Here is an 11,136-nt window from a genome sequence, read left to right as displayed (position 1 = left end):
CATCTATTTTATAGACATGTAAAGTTTTAAGTAAGGTTCTGCATGTAAAGTACTCAGCATGGTACCTGCCGCAATAATACTCATGATCAGAGGATATCATTATCTCCATACAGCATGGAAAACTTAAAGTACCAAGTCACATGTTCTATTGCCAGGATTTAAAACTTAGCATCATCAAATGAGACAACAATAGCCTTCTGGGGACTTTTTACCAGCTTCCACAATCGTGTAAGGTAAAATTCTACAACAAAGCCTTTTGTGTCTTTATATATTTACATGTATTTATGTATGCATGTGTATATGTATGTATGCACATACAGATATGTACAATAATATATATGCACATATATACATATATACAATACATATATATCAATAGAAATAGCAAGATACATAATGTGTATATTACAGTGACTTTATTTCTCTGTTTGACTCCTGACCAATACATACATCATTCTTATAATTTGTAAATAATTGGTATTAATATCATGGCAAAAACTTCTCTATTCCATCCTAAAAGGATAAGACTCAGTGGAGGTTGGTAAGAAACTATAGAGAAGAGGCACATAGAAATTCCAAGTGAAGATGTAGTTCAGGTGAGGTAAACTAAGTGTTTCCACTACCTTGGTGATAAAGGCCATCTGTTGGGTGCAACTGTAGAATAAAAATTTAAACTAAAAAGGACTAATATAGTTGATTGCCCTGTTTTCACTTCAGATGTGTTCAGTGACATGATACTTAAGTCTTTTTACATTGGGAATCCTTAGGGATGTGTTCAGCATTTGAATGGAGATCTCACTATGACTACCATCAATACCTCCCTTCCCCAGAGGTCTTTTGTACTCACTTTCCACCACTTTCCCTTGGAAGAACAGGAAATGGGAAGTTGAAAGCTTTGGAAAACCAGTCTGTCATTCATCCTGAAGTAGAATGATTTGTGTCTCAAAGCTACCTTTCTCCTCTAGACTCAGAACACAGGGAATGTGAAAAGTAGTGATATAGTCTGAGTCTTACTTAGGTCATGCTATCAGTTCTATTACCATGGTGAAATATGGATTATGAGACTATAGACCTGGACAAAGTCATAAAACTAATTTAATTGTACCTCTTCCTGTTATAGATGAGGAAACTATGGCTTAAGGAAATTATCATATTTTCCAGAGCATATACTTGTTTAGTGGCTAATTCCTAAAGAAAATGGAGTTGTTGTATGGTATATCCAATGAAGATTTTTTTTGTTGTTGTTTTTTGCTTTTTTTTTTTTTTTTGTTCTTCCAGCTCCAGAGCCAAAAGGTGATTCTGGGAAAGCTCAGACTTTTCCGATTTGTTAATAGACTATGACAATAAATGATACTATGTGGATAGACATTTATTTTCCTTTCCCAAAGTAAGAAACACTAATCTTGAAAAAATTTTGGCATTTCAGTAGAGCATTCAAGGTGGAGTAGAGTACCCTGGAAAATTTAAAGTAATTTTGCTCCTACTTATTTAAAGTTCATGTAGTCATATTGATGATATTTGCAATATTTGCAGTGGTAACCTGTGAGAACCAGCAGGAAATCAATGTTAACTCTTGTCTGTTTTTCAGTGCTTCAGAGAATCTTCCCCTTGATGGCTAAAGGTTTAAAAGCATCAATAAGTGCTTTTCACTCTCAGAAATGTTCCTTTTTATGATTTGAATCATACTATTTTTGCTTTTTAGGAATGTTTCTCACTCTCTTTGGATCATGATCTCATTGGGAAGGTGCTAATGAGGCCCTGGTTATAAATGTAATCCCCATCTGGGATAGGACAGTCTTTCACAGCTTCATCAAGTCATATAAAAAATAAGTATCTCTGAGATACATTTAAGAATGGGCCAAAGTAAATTTATTCCCCCTACTGGAAAGAAATATGTATCCTTCTTTCTCGTGCCCCCCCTATCTACCCCTACCTATCCCACCTCTGCTACGTGTAAACTCCTTCTCACACACGCATACACACTCACTGTTATCTAAACATATTGTCACAGGAATGTAATTGAGTAATACACTAATGTTAGTTACAATCATTAGAGAGTAAACTTTGATGCAGGATGGAACAGAATTCAAATCTTTGTTCATAAATTTACAACCTGTGTGACCACAACCAAGTCACTTGAGCAATGCCTCAGTTTGGGTTTCTTTTGTTTGTTTGTTTGTTTGTTTGTTTGTTTTTGATGCTTAAAATGGGAAGAATAATAAAGTTTTTTACCTCACTTTTGGTGCTGTACATATTATTCTGCAGTGAGAGCTAGGTGGGTGAATGCATATAATGCACATAGCATAATGTTCTGTGTATTTTTGGAATATTTATTCTCTGTAAACTGAAACAGATTAATATGTACATTTACTTCAAAGGTGATTTGGGGATTTTCTTTAAAGGGTGGTTTAAAAAAAGAAGTGTCCTTGGCTAAATGTCTTACCTGCTTGATCTCCTTAGTTATGAAATAAAGACCAGAGAGTAAGTTATTTTTAATTCATTTTATAGAGTCAAATTGCCTTTTTTCATTATTTTTATTGGCTAGTTAGCCCAGTCCTATTAACCAGGAAATTGGGAAAGGGAAAAGCAATGTAGGATAAAGGAGATGCATATTGTTGGCAGGAGAAATGTGGGAATGGAAAACTGGAACAGTGGGTGGGATCAGGGCTGGGAGGTTTAAGAAAAGAGACCCCAGAATGACAAGATGAGAGCTCAGAGAAAAAGTGGTCTTCCAAGAAGGAAGCAAGAGGGTGATGAGTTTAAATAACGCATCAGTCAATTCTGGGGAAGAAAAAAGGTAGCGGAGGGAGCTTAGTCTCCAACCCTTTCTTTTCTTCATAAAACAGAAAGCAAAATACGGGGGATGTAGTGCTGGAGGTTTCTCTTCTGGGATGTCAGGTGTAGAAGCCTAAACAGAGGCAGGAAAACTTCTGGGTTTCCAGAGGTGCGAATCCCTGGGCTGTGACAGGAAAGGACAGTGTGGTGGAGGACTTGTGAGCTCATCACTGGATGAGTCTGCAGTCAGATCTCTACAGATGAAAACCCGTTGAATCAACTTGCAGTTGAAAGATTACTTCAGTATGGATTATTTTGTAGGTTAATAGGGTCAATCCAAGGAGAAGGGGAAAAAAAACTAGCCAAATCCATTTATAATTACAAACTCATTTTATTAAATGGCAGTCAATTAACTAGTGGAAGGATAGGGAATAAGGAGTGGGCATTTCCACTGTTCTCTTATTAAGGAACCAGCTTTATTTAATGACTAGTAATCACCATCCAAGTCTTATCTCCATTTTAGTCAGGATAAAAAGTTACTGTTTCCCTGTAAAACTCTTTAAGCTTCTCAATGCTGATTTCTGCATAGGAGGACAAAAAATGAAGCAAAGGTCTTTAGAATCATATAAACTAAAATGTGTTTAGAAAGTTCTAGTGCACCCTGTCCAGACAGCTTTTCTCCATTTACTACATAGCATAAAAGCAAAGAAATGCAGGCGTCCCATAGCTGAGGAAAGTGAATTGATCAGCCTATCTTTAGGCTCAATAAAAGTTGCTGAAAAGTTAAACAACATTTTAAAGGTAATGAAATAAAGCTTCAAATCCAATTCAGAGGAAGTAACATAGATGGCTTTTAAATTCAAACTGCCTAATAAAATTACTTTTTACAGATTATTATTAAATTCAATGGAAAGTTTGGAGACCACCAGGGTGAACAATAAGTGTATATCTTGGCATGGTAATTCATGACACGCTTCCATGAGAGAAATTAGAAAATCACACTCGTTATTAATAGCCAAGTACAAGCACACTTCTCTTTTCCATGTAACATTCACCCTTAGCTTACAGAACTTAGATTTATTTTCTTCTTAAATATAAAAACTCTCGCTCCTATAAAACATTTGGTCAGTCAGTTTAAGCTAACTATCACCATCATGAGAAGAATGTTAACTGCCAAATGCTTTAGACTGTGTCTTGAGCAGAAGGCTCCAATTCTTCCCAGACTATTTGCTCTAATTAATTCTTCATGTCTGCTTCCCGCAGGAAAATTCAGAATGTAGTTATCTTAGTCCATTTGGGCTGCTCTACTAAAATATCTTAATCTGAGTCATTCAGGAACAACAGAAATTTATTGCCCTCAGTTCTGGAGGCTGAGAAATCTAAGATCAAAGTGCCAGTGGATTGGTGTGTGATGAAGACCCATAAATTTTGAAGGGGCACAAACCTTCAGACCCTAGTAGTAACTAATGTCATCCTCAACATGAAAATCTTGCTTTATCCTCAACTTAGACTTACTCATGTTTTTGTTTATTTTTTTTCCCCAGATATCTTCTTAAAATGCTACCTCAACCGAGCCATGTTTTCAGTCTTACATCTTATTGCCACCACATTAAAGGAAAATTTTCCCACCACTGATCATTCTATCATTCTATATTCTTTCATCACCCAAGTTAATAACAACATTAGATTTCTCAGAGCCTTCACCGGTCTCTCATTAGCATTTTGACTTCACAGATGCTTGTCAAAGTCACAGACCATTGCTATTGGATTAGGATCATAGAAGTTCAGAATAATAACCTCAGCTCTGCAATGTTGTCATCTTCCTGAGAGACAGCTTCTGAAACAGGCAGGAAGCAAGGAGAAACTGCCTTTAGGCCAAAATGCTGATCTCAGCCTAGGAACTTGAATATGCTTCTTCAATTTCTATATTACAATATTATTGCCAGAAGCAGAGTGGGAAGAAAGTGTCTCTAGACTGATCTCATTCTAATTCTAAATAGTTTTTTAAATGGACTATGTTGTGGTCCCTCTTCTCTTTAACTTACATTTAAGCAGTTCAATGCTGTATCTAGATGACTTGGATACACGCCCACCTGCCAGCTGAAAGGAGGAAAAGCCTTCTCTCCTACAGAGTTGACATGGTTTTATATCATGTGCTAGGAGCAACTTCAGAAGCAATAAACTCTTTTGGCTAATTACCGTCAGACAGAACAGCTTAACATCAACTCCACTGAATTTAAAATTGTTTTCTTTGGCAGGAGTTCTCAGGTGTTAAAATGAACAGTATTAAATAACTTCATCCAGAAAGGCAATTCATCCTATTACTTAGAAGTATGCTTTGTAGCCAATTCATCCTGGTGGGCCAATCAGCTTGTAGTGCTACTCAAAATCAGGAATAATTCTGAGATCTTTCTTATGGAAAAGACATCTTATGCTCTCAAAATATTTTAGGCCAAAATAAGTTATCTGATACCCGGAACTCTGTGCTCATTGAATTGTTGTAAAAATTAATGTATTAAGGGCTGGGGACATAGCTCAGTTGGTAGAGTGCTTGCCTTGCATGCATAAGGCCCTGGGTTCAAACCCCAGCAGCACCACACACAAAAAAATCCTTAGGAGGGAAAATTAATGTTATTAAACGTTTAACTTTAGGAAAGTTTCTTTGGATTCCAGTGCGAAGGGGTCGACTTTCCTCCTATAAGTGTGCACATATGTGTGTATCAGGCAGTGTTACTCTCTGATGGTTTAATTTCTCAGGGTAGAGGATGGATCTCTCCATAAGCCATAACACAAATTTTCTGTAATTTGGTTACTTAGCATGGGATTATTCTCAGGTTCTAAATTACTAGAGAGCAACATCCCTGAAGTCTATCCTTTTGATTTCCTCAATACTGACTTCATTGGACAATAGTTTAATATTTTGTCATAATGTTCATCAAAATTCAACATCAAGAATAGCCCCTTTAAGACATCCTAACTGACTCTCAGCCAAACCATTGTAGAGGATGTCATTCATTATATTGTTCAACGTTACTTTTATGATAGTCCATATGATAATTTCTTCTGAGTTTAATGCTAGAAAGAAAAGTTCATAAAGGATCACATGAGAAATCAGGGACCATATTATCTTATTGCTAGGAATCTACCTGTATTTCAAAACTTAAATCCTGACACCCCAGAGACCCTCATCAATTTACTTTAGTATTACTAATATCCCTCTTCTTTGAAGTTCTATAGAACTTATTGTCAGCAATTTGTAATATTGTGCTTAACTAAATTCATGAATTTTCCATAATTGCCCCTATCATATATATAGCAATGAAGCACAGAAGTCTTCACTGATTATAAAAACTAATTCTAGTGAACTGCAATTCTTTCTTTAGTTCTGTCATTTGCAGCTGTCTGCAACTCTTTATTCTTTCATGAGAGTGATCTTCATCTTGTTCATCACTATGTCCCAGTATATAGTTGGCCTGTAAGAGGCATTTGATAACTGTGGGATGAAAGAAAATCTTCAATAGTTCCATCCACACTCCTTAGATCAGTTGTTTCTAATCCGGAGGGTATGATAACTTTCATATATTAAAAACTGAGAATCCAGAGTACCAACCTCAGAGTTACTGGTGTGGTATCTGAGATGTGCAGTGTAAGGCCTATGAATATGAATATGATTGTTTAAGAAGCATGCCAGGAGCTTTCTATAGAAGGGATCTCAGTAAAGGAAGCCTGGTATAGAAAAAATTTAAATTCCTATCCCAGGTATGCAAATCCTTATGCAATTTCTCTCAACTTACCTTTGAAAATTCATTTCCAACTATCCCTTTACAGCATACACTAAACAAAGTGAACCATATTTTATTGTCTGTGCAGGTTCTTTGTAGCATTAAACCACTTTGAGCCTCCAACTCCTCTCTTTGCATCTTCAAGTTCTTGCCTTCCGAGAGCTAATGAAAGACCACTCCTTCTAGGAAGCTTCTCATTACCCTCCGCCCCAGTGGGCATCAACCGGTTCCTCAATATCAACTTTGACTATGTCTTTCTGTTTAAGTACCAAAGTTATTAATGATTTTCCCCTCCCTTTTAGACCTAGTTCCCAAAAGACAAGTTTTATGGCTAATTCATATTTAATTCCCTGCAAGTATCTGTCATAGTATATATGGAAAGTTGTTATTCAGTAACTACTGAGTTAATTAGCCCCCCACCCCGCCCAAAGCAAGTATTTTCTGATGTTCCTGCATAGCTTTTTTTTTTTTACTTCAACTACTTTCCACCTTTACCTCCTCACTGTGCCCCCCAAACTCACACTAGGTCCCAAATAATTTACAGTATGAAATGGATAAACATTAAAAGCACAGGCCTTCTCCTCAGAAGCATGTTTAATGTCACACTGAAATGACAGGGCACTCCTCAATGGGAGATCTGTTTTCATTTGTCTCCAACAAGGACGTGTTTTCTTCCTCCACCCTGAGATCAGATCACTTGTCCCTTTCACCTCAGTGTGGGAGAAAGAACCCAGAGAACACAGAGCAGGCTGGAGAGAGAGAGAGAGAGAGAGAGAGAGAGAGAGAGAGAGAGAGAGAGATAGGCCAACTTAGAGATGAAAGCCAGCTTCCCAGTTATCAAGGAAAACAGGCAGCCAGAATTTTTCTGAGTGTTCTAGAAATGAAAAAAAAAATTTTCCTGACTTAATTTAAAGTTAGTGCTGAGTATTTACATTGCAAAGACTAAGAACCCAGAACCAAATGGCACACAAGAATGAGGTCAGGAAAAGCAGAGAAAATAATCAGCAAGAACAATTCAAGATCAGAGATTTCAGCTACACTGATGAGGAGCTATTACAGATGCTTGGTGAAGAGAAAATAAATGTCAATATCAGAAATTCACAGTATATATTTTAATTTATTACACTTTTTCATTTAAATAATATATGCATTAAAATGCACAATTCTCCTCAGCAGTTCAGGAGGCTGAGGGAGGAAGATCACAAGTTCAAAGCCAGCCTCAGCAATAGCGAGGTGCTTAGCAACTCCGTGAGACCCTGTTTCTAAATAAAGCACAAAATAGAGCTGGGGATGTGGCTCAGTGGTCGACTGTCTGTGAGTTCAATCCCTGGTACAAAACAATAAAACAAAAAGTGCATAATTCTCATTCAAAACCTTTTTAGAGTTTATATTAAGTCCACAGTCATAGAACTCTGGGATATAAGAACAGACAATATAGAGGAAATCATGGAAATATCATAAGTAAGTTTGTGACCCCCAGAAAGAGCAAACTAAGTGATCAGCACCCTTAGAGAATGTTCTCCTAAGAATGCTGAATTAGGACTAGAATGTTGCATGACCGTTCCTTAGTTGAATGTTAACCATGAACATCCTTTCTAGAAAGAATCTCAGTGAATAATCCTATGTATTTCCACTTGGTGTCCACAATAAACAGCAAGCCAGCCAAAGGTAATGAATATTTAAACATACCTTTTTTTTTTTCTTATTTGGGGAAGAACATTATCACTCAACTACTCATTTTCCTGGTAAGATAATTCTAATTCCATAAGCAAAATTAGAGCAACAAATTTAATAAAACATCAACTTCTTTCCATCCATACTCGGAAGGTATTTCAATTGTCTTTAACATACAAATGAATAAAACACTATTCTTCTGACACCTCCTTTCCAACCCTTCTTCCTCTCTGTTTAGACAATGCTTATGTTGGGGAATCTATTAGATCTGCAGAGCAGAAACTTTCACATACTAACACTAACCATGTATCACTTCTTCCTTCCAAGTGCTAACTCACTGATGGGCAAATTTAATGAAGCACCGTCCTGGCACTGCCACCAGTCTTTTGTCACTTGGAGCCAATAATGCAGCATAAAGGTTGTTCTTTGTTGTTGTTTTTTTGGTTTTGTTTTTGTTTTTACCATCTCTGAATTTGTGGGTTGTTGCAGCCACTGCTAGGAACTCGGTGTGGGTATAGATAGCTTTAAAAGGTCTGATGTTAGCTTTCAATAACTACAACTTAGACAAGAGCTTCATGTATTTCTCCAATGCAGAGGCTAAGAATTTTCTCTTATATTCACACACTCAGAGGTTTGTTGATAAATAACACTAGAAGTGTTCTTCAAAATAATCTACACTATGACAAAATGAAGGCTGCAGAGTCATTGAGATATTAAATATGAAAGACCTTTCGGATTTCTTTACAGCATTCTGTAGAAGAGATTTATTACTAAGTCCTATCTTTATGGTAAATGATGCATAAATAATGGTAAAGGTGTATAAGGAGAACATATGAAAAGTCACACATAGAGCATAAATTGGGTGAGAGCCAGTTTTCTAAGGGTGAATGGTTCTGCTCACTTCTTTAGAGCATACTGCCTAGTGATGGATGCAAAACTGCCAACATTGCAGAGTGCTATTTGTTCCCAGGAAAGAGAGAGAGAGGCTGTTCTCCACTCAACAGAGCTTCTGGTTTTTATATGAAGGAGAGTATCTACTATTTCAAGGGAAGCTATATCCAGTCAAAGGCCCTCTAGAATTCATCCTTCTACCTAGGAAAATTGAAACTCTTTTAAGTCTAAAGGGAATAGCTTCCTTCCCAGTTCCCATAGCCTTTGTATTGTTTTTGCATAGAGCAATGACAAGTCAGGGAACTGTACAGATAGTCACAAAAAATAATATTGGGATCAGAACAAGTCTATCAACCATATAGGCCCCCTCGTTCTGCCTGTTATGCCCTTTCTCTGCTCCCAACTGGACTTGAAGAGAGTATGCAGGAAATACTTTTCTTCTTCAGAGACAGCTAGGTCCTTTTTGATGAAGCCCCCATAGATCATCTGTTGGCTAGAGGTGATCCCTGTGGCTTGACAAGGAAGTGTGACATTACAAAGCAGGGCAAGGAGGGATTTGCAGCCAGCTTACCATAACAGGTCTAACACAGGCTGAAAAGGCATCTGCCTGTTTGTCTTATTTCCCCCTGTCCTGCTGTGTCTTTTTCCTTCAGCTCTTCATTATTCCATAATGTACAATTTGGCTTTCTATTTGTAATTTTCTATTGTGATAATTTCAAAGTTTCAGAATAATCAACTACTGTAAGGAGGATAAGATTTTATATGAGCTGCTTTATTTGAAAGTTACATCGAGTTTCAGTTCACATAATTTAGTAACAGAAATTCCTCTTCTTAGAAGTGAAGCAAGAAGCTCCAGCCTCTCCTTAATAACAGACCTCCACCTTCCTTACTTAGGCCACCTTGCTGGTTGGATGCAGGCCTAAGACAATTTGCACTAAAAAAAAAAAAAAAAAAAAAAAAAAAAATCAATGTTTGTTCTAAATTTCTCTCCATATGGTACATGAGAAAGGAAAATCAACAAGTTATTGTTTTCATGACTTCAGAGATAAATTGTTTTCATTTATTATTAGACAAAATTGAATATTGTTTTCAATAATAACTGCCAAAGCTGTTATTAAGTACCTGAACAGATAAGACTATGATAAGGTCAAGAAAGAGCATATTTAAACATCTGTAGCCTTTTTTTTTTCTCACTTCTTTTTCTTTTTATTCTTAAGCTTTTAAATCTTGAAAGTTCATGTCCAGTACCTTGATCAGAGATGATAAATGAACTACTGAATTGGAAGAAGATGCTGCTATTATTTTAACCAGCAAACTAACTCAGGGTTAATCTGGGTATTATTTAACCTATTGGAAGTGTTTTGAGTGAACATATGGTTTCTATTGTGAAATCAAGGCACAGTTTTAACTATGAATATAGATAATTACCCTTTGGACTTTAAACATTTATATGTGTCACATTGTGTCAGAGCATTTTTTTATAGTCCATAGGTTGAAAGGTTATAAAGTTGAAAGTAAAAATCAGTACTTTTGAGTAAAACTACTTAGCCAGCACAAATAATACAATTCACTGCTGCTCTCTCTTGGAAATAGTTAGGAATAACACTCAAAAAGCAATCACTACATCAATGATAGCATGAATAATAACTAAGAAACATGATCTCACTTAAGACCTAATCTTTATGTTTAAAAACTTAATTATATCTATGCACAGACATATTTATGAATGTCTCAATGATTAGTTCATTAACTCAATTATAGATGATGGCTTTTATTTCTAAGTTTAATGTAAGGAAAAGCAGAGCACTTTAAAATTATTTTAAAACCTCCTATATAATATGTGTACTGCAGTTCTGATTTGAGCACTTAATGGGGAAAAAAGTTTTGAGCCTTTACAGAGAGTGCAAATTTTATAAATTGTTCATTATGACCTCAATACCTTAAGCCTAAACAAAACAACTTCTTAAAATAGGATCAGAAAATATTGAAAATATTTACAGGCCTTCAGAGTGGA

The 11,136-nt window shown here is 36.2% G+C and overlaps 1 non-coding gene across 1 annotated transcript; it reads left to right on the top strand.

The window, feature by feature from the left end:
* Nucleotides 1-5,301: 5,301 nt before the first annotated feature.
* Nucleotides 5,302-5,372, top strand: Trnaa-ugc (transfer RNA alanine (anticodon UGC)). Its single transcript has one exon. It is a non-coding gene; the product is annotated as a tRNA-Ala (tRNA).
* The last annotated feature ends 5,764 nt before the right edge of the window (nucleotides 5,373-11,136 follow it).

Source organism: Urocitellus parryii, chromosome 11, assembly GCF_045843805.1.
Source record: "Urocitellus parryii isolate mUroPar1 chromosome 11, mUroPar1.hap1, whole genome shotgun sequence".
Lineage (NCBI taxonomy): Eukaryota > Metazoa > Chordata > Mammalia > Rodentia > Sciuridae > Urocitellus > Urocitellus parryii.
This window is presented reverse-complemented; position numbering and strand designations above follow the sequence as displayed.